At 38.7% G+C, this 12,469-nt stretch overlaps 1 pseudogene; it reads left to right on the forward strand.

Moving 5' to 3' along the window:
• The first annotated feature begins 12,121 nt into the window (after positions 1-12,121).
• On the forward strand, positions 12,122-12,240 carry LOC145395077 (5S ribosomal RNA; annotated as a pseudogene).
• The last annotated feature ends 229 nt before the right edge of the window (positions 12,241-12,469 follow it).

Raw genomic sequence — 12,469 nt, forward strand, 5'->3', positions numbered from 1 at the left:
AGAAAACAGTCTTCTTTCGAACAGTCAGACTAAAAGCTACAGATATCGCTGCCAGCCTTCCACTGTACTCTTTTGTACCCCATCCTAACAAAGTATTTTTTACCTTCACCCTCGTAACTCCCTTCCATCTTACCCCACATTCTTTCAACGTCCGGCTGGCTGTTTAGTGACGATCCTCGTTTTTTTTCCTCCAGCATTTTCCCTTCTCCTTCGAGCTTGTTTCACTTTTATCCTTCAGAGGTACCTTCATTTTCGTCTTCTTCTTCATACTAGTTCCCCCTCCCTCTCAATACTTCGACCCAATTATTATTATTATTATTATTATTATTATTTCTGTTTTTCTTTTTTCTGCTACCTATTATCTTCCTGTCTCCGATTCTTTCCATCATCATCTCCCTCTCATCTACTTCCTTTATTTCTCCTGTCTCATATACCTTTTTTTTATTTTTTTTTCCTGGTACCTGTTGTTACTGTATATCAAATCTGAATATGCAGTTGACACTGTCTTAAACATCACTTCCACTAATTTTGATTACTCACTGTAGAAAATAAATCATCTAAATATTACCAAATATATCTGTGTAGTCTATTGCTCCCTCAGTGCTTTTTCAGAACCCAATGTAATTGACTCCATGTCCATAGTTGAGTAACCTTAACCTTGACCTTAGCACCGAAATTACCATATTGGATGATTTTAATGTACAAAACGTTGAATGGTTATTGCTTTCTGCCAGGACTGACGATGTTGGTCTAGAGTCCGAGCTGTTTGCAGAATCGTTTAATCTCAGGCAGTTGGTAAAGCAACCAACCAGAATACCAGATAATTCTGACCATAATGCCAATCTCTTGGATATATTCCTGACAAATAATCCAGATCAATACAGGATAGAAGTACTGTCACCACTTGAATCCTCTGACCACAAGCTCATCAAAGCATCATTAGTTAGCCCCCCAAAATCCTTTCCACTTTGAACCCGTCGGGGTACCCTAATGACACTTTGACAGGGCAAACTGGGATGGATACAGAAATTATCTTGCTGACATTCCATGGCAGTCCTTCTTCTCTAATGATGTCAGTTCTACCCAGTCCCACATTAATGACTTTATACAAGTTTGTATGGATATATTCATACCAAGTCATCAGTTCACTAAAACATCGAACTCTCCAAAATGGTTTGATAGCAACTGTGTCAGGGCAACGGCCCAAAAGTCATTAGCATATAACTCTTACATAAAATCAAAAACATCTGAATCACTCTGTCAATTCACAATTGCGAGAAACCATGCAAGAGCTGTAATAAATCTCGCTAAATTAAACTTTCTTCAAAATCAAATATCAAAACTACTTAATAACCGTAATGACAATAGAGTATTCTGGTCAATTCTCAATTCTTTCAATAATAACTTTAACAAGTCATCACCCATTCTCCCACTAAAATCTTCAGATGGCAACATTACAAATGACTCACATGGGAAAGCGAATATCTTTGCCAGGCAGTATGTTTGCCAGAAATTCTACCATAGAGGAAGTCCCACTACTAGAACTTGACTCTCCCAATTGTTCCACTTAAAATACAGACAAAATACGTAAAATCTATCCTAGACAATTTACCAGCCAACAAAGCACCATTCGCTGCTGTTCAAACTCCCTTGCAATTGACTAACGTCTTCTGTTCCTCTGTTTTCCTCATATCTCAGCGACTGAAATATAAAAGTAGATGATGTTTGTTCCAATGTCCACTAAACACCAGCGTGCCAGAAGGATCAGTTCTGGCGCCAACCCTATTCCAAGTTCATATTAATGATATCTTATCCGTCACTCATAATCCCCTCCACTCATATGCGGATGACTCTTAACATTTCACAGTTCATTCACACTGAAACATCCATTTACAAAGTCTAATATCTCTAAGTCTCAACTCAGTACAGCAATCTCCATAAATCAAGACTTATCTATGATCAATGATTGGGGACAAAACAATCTTGTGTCATTTAATGCTAGTAAAACGAAATATATATAATTTACTAATAGACAGATATTGCCAGATTCGTACATTACCTTCAGTGCTACTAATATTCCCATCTCCAAAAGTATTGAAATTCTTGGTGTCTCACTTAACAGTGCCCTCAGCTGGACCTCTCATGTCAGATCACTTGCTAAAACCGCCTCAAAGAAACTTGGATTATTGTACAGAGTCCGTAACTTCTTCGCCGATGAGCAGTTAGTTATAATTTATAAGAGTCATGTGCGCTCTCAGCTTGAATATTGCTCACCCTTGTGGAATGGTTGTGGAGAGGTTGCATTAAGACAACTAGACAAAATTCAGAATAAAGCTGTTAGAATTATTAACAACCCTGCCAATACATATAAACTACCTCCCCTGCAAGTAAGAAGGAATGTTGCCTCCCTTGCATTATTTTACAGATATTTTTTTGGCAAATGCTCAGACGAAGTTGCGTCCATGGTGCCACCTCTCCATGCCTTCCCTCGTGCTACACGGGCATCTGGTAGCGCTCATGACTGGAATGTAACTCAACCATATTGCAGAACGTCTGCCTATCAGAATTCTTTCATTCCCCGAACTGCATCTCTCTGGAACTCGCTTCCCCAGAGTTGTTTTCCTCCAAATTTCAACCCACAACTGTTCAAGTCTAACTGTTACAGATATTTAATGAATAGAGGACACCAGTAATCTGGTGTATGGATTTTTTTTTTATCCCCATTTGTTTTTCCTTCCTCCGTTCTTTAAAAAAAAAGAAAAAAAAAAAAGGAACATTTAAAAGAGTTACCTCTGTTTCACTTATCAAAGAGCATTCTACAAAGGGATCTGATCGTATCATAAACACATAGGCAACCCTTCCCCTGACCATGCACATACCCTCCACCTCCCTGTACACCTAACCAATTTCATAACGGCCTTGACATCCCCCCTCAATATTTTCTATTAAAGGTGGACGGAAGGAGAGCGCCATAAGAACACATAACCTGGGCCCTTCAGATTCCTTGCGCACGTAGCACTGAAATCTGTGGGAGCACTTTCTTTATTTTTACTTTTCGTTATTTAAAACACGTAAGACAGCATTCTACCTATCAAAAAGCATCAGTTCACCATAAGACACGTAACTATGTGAAATTTCATTACTCTATAGTGAATACTTTCTGAGTTCTGTCCCGGATACGAAATCTTTATGCCTGGACAGCTGCCCTGCCGCCCTGCTGCCGAACGTCTTCTTACGGACACCTACTGATCCCAGTGATAACAACCTCCTCTGAATTTGTCAGGTGGAGGGTAAAAACAAACATGATTATACAGCATATGATAAGCACTTATAAAGCGCACACACACACACACACACACACACACACACACACACACACACACACACACACACACACACTCACAGACACAGACACAGACACAGACACACACACACACACACACACACACACACACACACACACACACACACACACACACACATGCATGCAAGCACGAACGCGCGCGCGCGAGAAAGAAAGAGAGAAAGAGAGAGAGAGAGAGAGAGAGAGAGAGAGAAAGAAAGTAATTACATGTGCGGTAATGATTCCAAATTGTTTGCAGATGTTTTCTGTCGACTGAGAAAAAAAAATCCTCTCAGTATATATTGCAAACATATGGAACAAAATTCCTTGCAGCGTGGTGGACTGTGATTCTGAACTAACATTTGAAAGTTAATTATGAATTTTCTCTAGCTTCTAATTCCCGGCAAAGCGTTCATGACTTTAATGCATAATACACAAGTCTGGCAATTTATTTTTCCCTCACCCAGATCATGAAGGATACAGCTATACTATAACATACTGTAGTTATACAAATGTTACTTTTCCCTGCAAATTAACCTCGTTAATCTGAAGACGTATTTTTTTATATATATGCCTGCTTTCTTCAGACGCTTTTCTTAATATCAGGATATGCTTTAAGAACCAGGGGATGTAGATTCAGCTGTCAATAACACGTTCCTTACTAGCCAGGTGTCCTAAGCTGAAGTAGTCGTGTCAAAGGAGATAAAACAAAAATTCGTTAATGAGGTAAACGGGAGAAGATATTTTATCTTATATATGACAGTCTTCTGTGTTGCACGTGGCCCATCTCAGAATTTCCTGCTGGATCTGGTTGGAGATAATGGGAGGGGAGCCATATTATTTGATTAAATGTCTCTTTGACTATTAGGCTAAATACCATACTCATAGGGCCGAAATAACAAATATGAGATTGCAAATGAAAAAAAAAAAAAAAAGTCATTACTGAAACACATAATGGAAAACAGGAATATTACACACACAGTGGAAAACAGGAATATTATCTTTCTGCCTCTTTATTGTGGTATGAGTACATAAATACAGTCCAACCATTTCCTGTCCCCAAGAGTGTTTAAAGCTTGTATGCAACAAAATAAAGAGTTTGCTTACACCTTCACATAGTATGGTTTTACAATAAAGAAAACAGTCTTCTTTCGAACAGTCAGACTAAAAGCTACAGATATCGCTGCCAGCCTTCCACTGTACTCTTTTGTACCCCATCCTAACAAAGTATTTTTTACCTTCACCCTCGTAACTCCCTTCCATCTTACCCCACATTCTTTCAACGTCCGGCTGGCTGTTTAGTGACGATCCTCGTTTTTTTTCCTCCAGCATTTTCCCTTCTCCTTCGAGCTTGTTTCACTTTTATCCTTCAGAGGTACCTTCATTTTCGTCTTCTTCTTCATACTAGTTCCCCCTCCCTCTCAATACTTCGACCCAATTATTATTATTATTATTATTATTATTTCTGTTTTTCTTTTTTCTGCTACCTATTATCTTCCTGTCTCCGTTTCTTTCCATCATCATCTCCCTCTCATCTACTTCCTTTATTTCTCCTGTCTCATATACCTTTTTTTTTTTTTTTTTCCCTGGTACCTGTTGTTACTGTATATCAAATCTGAATATGCAGTTGACACTGTCTTAAACATCACTTCCACTAATTTTGATTACTCACTGTAGAAAATAAATCATCTAAATATTACCAAATATATCTGTGTAGTCTATTGCTCCCTCAGTGCTTTTTCAGAACCCAATGTAATTGACTCCATATCCATAGTTGAGTAACCTTAACCTTGACCTTAGCACCGAAATTACCATATTGGATGATTTTAATGTACAAAACGTTGAATGGTTATTGCTTTCTGCCAGGACTGACGATGTTGGTCTAGAGTCCGAGCTGTTTGCAGAATCGTTTAATCTCAGGCAGTTGGTAAAGCAACCAACCAGAATACCAGATAATTCTGACCATAATGCCAATCTCTTGGATATATTCCTGACAAATAATCCAGATCAATACAGGATAGAAGTACTGTCACCACTTGAATCCTCTGACCACAAGCTCATCAAAGCATCATTAGTTAGCCCCCCCAAATCCTTTCCACTTTGAACCCGTCGGGGTAACCTAATGACACTTTGACAGGGCAAACTGGGATGGATACAGAAATTATCTTGCTGACATTCCATGGCAGTCCTTCTTCTCTAATGATGTCAGTTCTACCCAGTCCCACATTAATGACTTTATACAAGTTTGTATGGATATATTCATACCAAGTCATCAGTTCACTAAAACATCGAACTCTCCAAAATGGTTTGATAGCAACTGTGTCAGGGCAACGGCCCCAAAGTCATTAGCATATAACTCTTACATAAAATCAAAAACATCTGAATCACTCTGTCAATTCACAATTGCGAGAAACCATGCAAAAGCTGTAATAAATCTCGCTAAATTAAACTTTCTTCAAAATCAAACATCAAAACTACTTAATAACCGTAATGACAATAGAGTATTCTGGTCAATTCTCAATTCTTTCAATAATAACTTTAACAAGTCATCACCCATTCTCCCACTAAAATCTTCAGATGGCAACATTACAAATGACTCACATGGGAAAGCGAATATCTTTGCCAGGCAGTATGTTTGCCAGAAATTCTACCATAGAGGAAGTCCCACTACTAGAACTTGACTCTCCCAATTGTTCCACTTAAAATACAGACAAAATACGTAAAATCTATCCTAGACAATTTACCAGCCAACAAAGCACCATTCGCTGCTGTTCAAACTCCCTTGCAATTGACTAACGTCTTCTGTTCCTCTGTTTTCCTCATATCTCAGCGACTGAAATATAAAAGTAGATGATGTTTGTTCCAATGTCCACTAAACACCAGCGTGCCAGAAGGATCAGTTCTGGCGCCAACCCTATTCCAAGTTCATATTAATGATATCTTATCCGTCACTCATAATCCCCTCCACTCATATGCGGATGACTCTTAACATTTCACAGTTCATTCACACTGAAACATCCATTTACAAAGTCTAATATCTCTAAGTCTCAACTCAGTACAGCAATCTCCATAAATCAAGACTTATCTATGATCAATGATTGGGGACAAAACAATCTTGTGTCATTTAATGCTAGTAAAACGAAATATATATAATTTACTAATAGACAGATATTGCCAGATTCGTACATTACCTTCAGTGCTACTAATATTCCCATCTCCAAAAGTATTGAAATTCTTGGTGTCTCACTTAACAGTGCCCTCAGCTGGACCTCTCATGTCAGATCACTTGCTAAAACCGCCTCAAAGCAACTTGGATTATTGTACAGAGTCCGTAACTTCTTCGCCGATGAGCAGTTAGTTATAATTTATAAGAGTCATGTGCGCTCTCAGCTTGAATATTGCTCACCCTTGTGGAATGGTTGTGGAGAGGTTGCATTAAGACAACTAGACAAAATTCAGAATAAAGCTGTTAGAATTATTAACAACCCTGCCAATACATATAAACTACCTCCCCTGCAAGTAAGAAGGAATGTTGCCTCCCTTGCATTATTTTACAGATATTTTTTTGGCAAATGCTCAGACGAAGTTGCGTCCATGGTGCCACCTCTTCATGCCTTCCCTCGTGCTACACGGGCATCTGGTAGCGCTCATGACTGGAATGTAACTCAACCATATTGCAGAACTTCTGCCTATCAGAATTCTTTCATTCCCCGAACTGCATCTCTCTGGAACTCGCTTCCCCAGAGTTGTTTTCCTCCAAATTTCAACCCACAATTGTTCAAGTCTAACTGTTACAGATATTTAATGAATAGAGGACACCAGTAATCTGGTGTATGGATTTTTTTTTATCCCCATTTGTTTTTCCTTCCTCCGTTCTTAAAAAAAAAAAAAAAAAAAAAGGAACATTTAAAAGAGTTACCTCTGTTTCACTTATCAATGAGCATTCTACAAAGGGATCTGATCGTATCATAAACACATAGGCAACCCTTCCCCTGACCATGCACATACCCTCCACCTCCCTGTACACCTAACCAATTTCATAACGGCCTTGACATCCCCCCTCAATATTTTCTATTAAAGGTGGACGGAAGGAGAGCGCCATGAGAACACATAACCTGGGCCCTTCAGATTCCTTGCGCACGTAGCACTGAAATCTGTGGGAGCACTTTCTTTAATTTTACTTTTCGTTATTTAAAACACGTAAGACAGCATTCTACCTATCAAAAAGCATCAGTTTACCATAAGACACGTAACTATGTGAAATTTCATTACTCTATAGTGAATACATTCTGAGTTCTGTCCCGGATACGAAATCTTTATGCCTGGACAGCTGCCCTGCCGCCCTGCTGCCGAACGTCTTCTTACGGACACCTACTGATCCCAGTGATAACAACCTCCTCTGAATTTGTCAGGTGGAGGGTAAAAACAAACATGATTATACAGCATATGATAAGCACTTATAAAGCGCACACACACACTCACACACACACACACACATGCATGCAAGCACGAACGCGCGCGCGCGAGAAAGAGAGAGAGAGAGAGAGAGAGAGAGAGAGAGAGAGAGAGAGAGAGAGAGAGAGAGAGAGAGAGAAAGAAAGTAATTACATGTGCGGTAATGATTCCAAATTGTTTGCAGATGTTTTCTGTCGACTGAGAAAAAAAAATCCTCTCAGTATATATTGCAAACATATGGAACAAATTTCCTTGCAGCGTGGTGGACTGTGATTCTGAACTAACATTTGAAAGTTAATTATGAATTTTCTCTAGCTTCTAATTCCCGGCAAAGCGTTCATGACTTTAATGCATAATACACAAGTCTGGCAATTTATTTTTCCCTCACCCAGATCATGAAGGATACAGCTATACTATAACATACTGTAGTTATACAAATGTTACTTTTCCCTGCAAATTAACCTCGTTAATCTGAAGACGTATTTTTTTATATATATGCCTGCTATCTTCAGACGCTTTTCTTAATATCAGGATATGCTTTAAGAACCAGGGGATGTAGATTCAGCTGTCAATAACACGTTCCTTACTAGCCAGGTGTCCTAAGCTGAAGTAGTCGTGTCAAAGGAGATAAAACAAAAATTCGTTAATGAGGTAAACGGGAGAAGATATTTTATCTTATATATGACAGTCTTCTGTGTTGCACGTGGCCCATCTCAGAATTTCCTTCTGGCTCTGGTTGGAGATAATGGGAGGGGAGCCATATTATTTGATTAAATCTCTCTTTGCCTATTAGGCTAAATACCATACTCATAGGGCCGAAATAACAAATACGAGATTGCAAATGAAAAAAAAAAAAAAAGTCATTACTGAAACACATAATGGAAAACAGGAATATTACACACACAATGGAAAACAGGAATATTATCTTTCTGCCTCTTTATTGTGGTATGAGTACATAAATACAGTCCAACCATTTCCTGTCCCCAAGAGTGTTTAAAGCTTGTATGCAACAAAATAAAGAGTTTGCTTACACCTTCACATAGTATGGTTTCACAATAAAGAAAACAGTCTTCTTTCGAACAGTCAGACTAAAAGCTACAGATATCGCTGCCAGCCTTCCACTGTACTCTTTTGTACCCCATCCTAACAAAGTATTTTTTACCTTCACCCTCGTAACTCCCTTCCATCTTACCCCACATTCTTTCAACGTCCGGCTGGCTGTTTAGTGACGATCCTCGTTTTTTTTCCTCCAGCATTTTCCCTTCTCCTTCGAGCTTGTTTCACTTTTATCCTTCAGAGGTACCTTCATTTTCGTCTTCTTCTTCATACTAGTTCCCCCTCCCTCTCAATACTTCGACCCAATTATTATTATTATTATTATTATTATTATTATTATTATTATTATTATTTCTGTTTTTCTTTTTTCTGCTACCTATTATCTTCCTGTCTCCGTTTCTTTCCATCATCATCTCCCATCATCTACTTCCTTTATTTCTCCTGTCTCATATACCTTTTTTTTTTTTTTTTTCCTGATACCTGTTGTTACTGTATATCAAATCTGAATATGCAGTTGACACTGTCTTAAACATCACTTCCACTAATTTTGATTACTCACTGTAGAAAATAAATCATCTAAATATTACCAAATATATCTGTGTAGTCTATTGCTCCCTCAGTGCTTTTTCAGAACCCAATGTAATTGACTCCATATCCATAGTTGAGTAACCTTAACCTTGACCTTAGCACCGAAATTACCATATTGGATGATTTTAATGTACAAAACGTTGAATGGTTATTGCTTTCTGCCAGGACTGACGATGTTGGTCTAGAGTCCGAGCTGTTTGCAGAATCGTTTAATCTCAGGCAGTTGGTAAAGCAACCAACCAGAATACCAGATAATTCTGACCATAATGCCAATCTCTTGGATATATTCCTGACAAATAATCCAGATCAATACAGGATAGAAGTACTGTCACCACTTGAATCCTCTGACCACAAGCTCATCAAAGCATCATTAGTTAGCCCCCCAAAATCCTTTCCACTTTGAACCCGTCGGGGTAACCTAATGACACTTTGACAGGGCAAACTGGGATGGATACAGAAATTATCTTGCTGACATTCCATGGCAGTCCTTCTTCTCTAATGATGTCAGTTCTACCCAGTCCCACATTAATGACTTTATACAAGTTTGTATGGATATATTCATACCAAGTCATCAGTTCACTGAAACATCGAACTCTCCAAAATGGTTTGATAGCAACTGTGTCAGGGCAACGGCCCAAAAGTCATTAGCATATAACTCTTACATAAAATCAAAAACATCTGAATCACTCTGTCAATTCACAATTGCGAGAAACCATGCAAAAGCTGTAATAAATCTCGCTAAATTAAACTTTCTTCAAAATCAAACATCAAAACTACTTAATAACCGTAATGACAATAGAGTATTCTGGTCAATTTCAATTCTTTCAATAATAACTTTAACAAGTCATCACCCATTCTCCCACTAAAATCTTCAGATGGCAACATTACAAATGACTCACATGGGAAAGCGAATATCTTTGCCAGGCAGTATGTTTGCCAGAAATTCTACCATAGAGGAAGTCCCACTACTAGAACTTGACTCTCCCAATTGTTCCACTTAAAATACAGACAAAATACGTAAAATCTATCCTAGACAATTTACCAGCCAACAAAGCACCATTCGCTGCTGTTCAAACTCCCTTGCAATTAACTAACGTCTTCTGTTCCTCTGTTTTCCTCATATCTCAGCGACTGAAATATAAAAGTAGATGATGTTTGTTCCAATGTCCACTAAACACCAGCGTGCCAGAAGGATCAGTTCTGGCGCCAACCCTATTCCAAGTTCATATTAATGATATCTTATCTGTCACTCATAATCCCATCCACTCATATGCGGATGACTCAACATTTCACAGTTCATTCACACTGAAACATCCATTTACAAAGTCTAATATCTCTAAGTCTCAACTCAGTACAGCAATCTCCATAAATCAAGACTTATCTATGATCAGTGATTGGGGACAAAACAATCTTGTGTCATTTAATGCTAGTAAAACCAAATATATATAATTTACTAATAGACAGATATTGCCTGATTCGTATATTACCTCTAATGCTACTAATATTCCCATCCCCAAAAGTATTGAAATTCTCGGTGTCTCTCTTAACAATGCCCTCAGCTGGACCTCTCATGTCAGATCACTTGCTAAAATCGCTTAAAGAAACCTGGATTATTGCACAGAGTCCATAACTTCTTCACCGGCGAGCAGTTAGCTATAGGCTAATTGATGAGTCATGTGTGCGCTCAGCTTGTGGAATGGATGTGGAGAGGTTGCACTAAAACAGCTAAAGAAGATTCTGAACAAAGCTGTGGGAACTTTTAATAACCCTGCAATTATAAATAAACTACATCCCCAACAAGTAAGAGGGAATGTTGCCTCCCTTGCTTTATTTTACAGATATTTTTATGGCAAATGCTCGGACGAAGTTTCGTCCATTGTGCCACCTCTCCATGTCTTCACTTGTGCTACACGGGCATCTGGGAACGCTCATGACTGGAATGTCACACAGCCATATTACAGAACTTCTGCGTATCACAAATCTTATATTCCCCGAACTACATCTCTCTGGAACTCGCTTCCCCAGAGTTGTTTCCCACCAAACTTCAACCTACGGCTGTTCAAGTCCAACTGTTACAGATATTTTATGAATGGAGGACGCCGGTAATCTGGTGTATGGAATATTTTCTTTTATTCATTTATTTTTTCCTCCCTCAGTTCTGTTATTAAAAAAAAAAAAAAATCCTCCTCCTCCTCCTCCCCCTCTAGCTCCTTTATTCATCCATGCAACTTCTTTCTTTCTCTTCACTGTCTCCTTCTTCTTCTTCTTGGCTGCGTTGTTTGTCATTGTTTCTGTCACCTTCTTCATTACTTTGCTTCAATAGCTTCCTCACTTCAGTATTTTACTTATTTATATATTTTCGTTTATTCAACAGAATTATCTTCCTTGCTTAAGTGTATCCCTTGGTTTCACGTCTTCCCTCTTCATCATTCTTTATTCATTATTTTCATGCATTTTTTTTTTTATCCTCCTTGCATCTATATCTTCACAGCTTCATTATCTTCCTTGATTCATTGTCTTAACTGCCACACTTCAGTGTCTGTCTTGGTTCACTGGCTTCCTCGCATCATTGTTTCTTGCTTTGGTGTTTTCTTAGCCCTAATCTTCCTTGTTCCAATGTCTGCCATTGTTTTCAGTTATCTTTGCTTCAATCTCTTAATCAACTGATTTTCTTTTCTACTTCAGATTCATACCACGTTGAGTACACCGCTTCCCGTCCGATCAGCGAAGTTAAGCAACGTTGGGTCTGGTTTGTACTTGGATGGGTGACCGCCTGGGAACACCAGATGCTGTTGGCATCCCTACGTGTCAAGTGGGGTTGGTGGAGGATTAGTGCCCCTCCCTGTAAAACAATTAACTCTAAGCCGTTGGCCACCCCGTTTGGGATACATGGCGTCTGGCAATGGATGGATGGAGATTCTTCCTTTTTTAATTCCCAAACATGCTTCATTCTAAATTTTGCCCGAGTGTCGTCCTTGCTTTGGTGTCATTTTGCTCCAGTGTCTTCTTTGATTTAATCCTTCTTGC

The sequence above is a fragment of the Coenobita brevimanus genome, chromosome 29, assembly GCF_032717465.1.
Source record: "Coenobita brevimanus isolate Jiangsu-jjx chromosome 29, ASM3271746v2, whole genome shotgun sequence".
Classification (NCBI taxonomy): domain Eukaryota; kingdom Metazoa; phylum Arthropoda; class Malacostraca; order Decapoda; family Coenobitidae; genus Coenobita; species Coenobita brevimanus.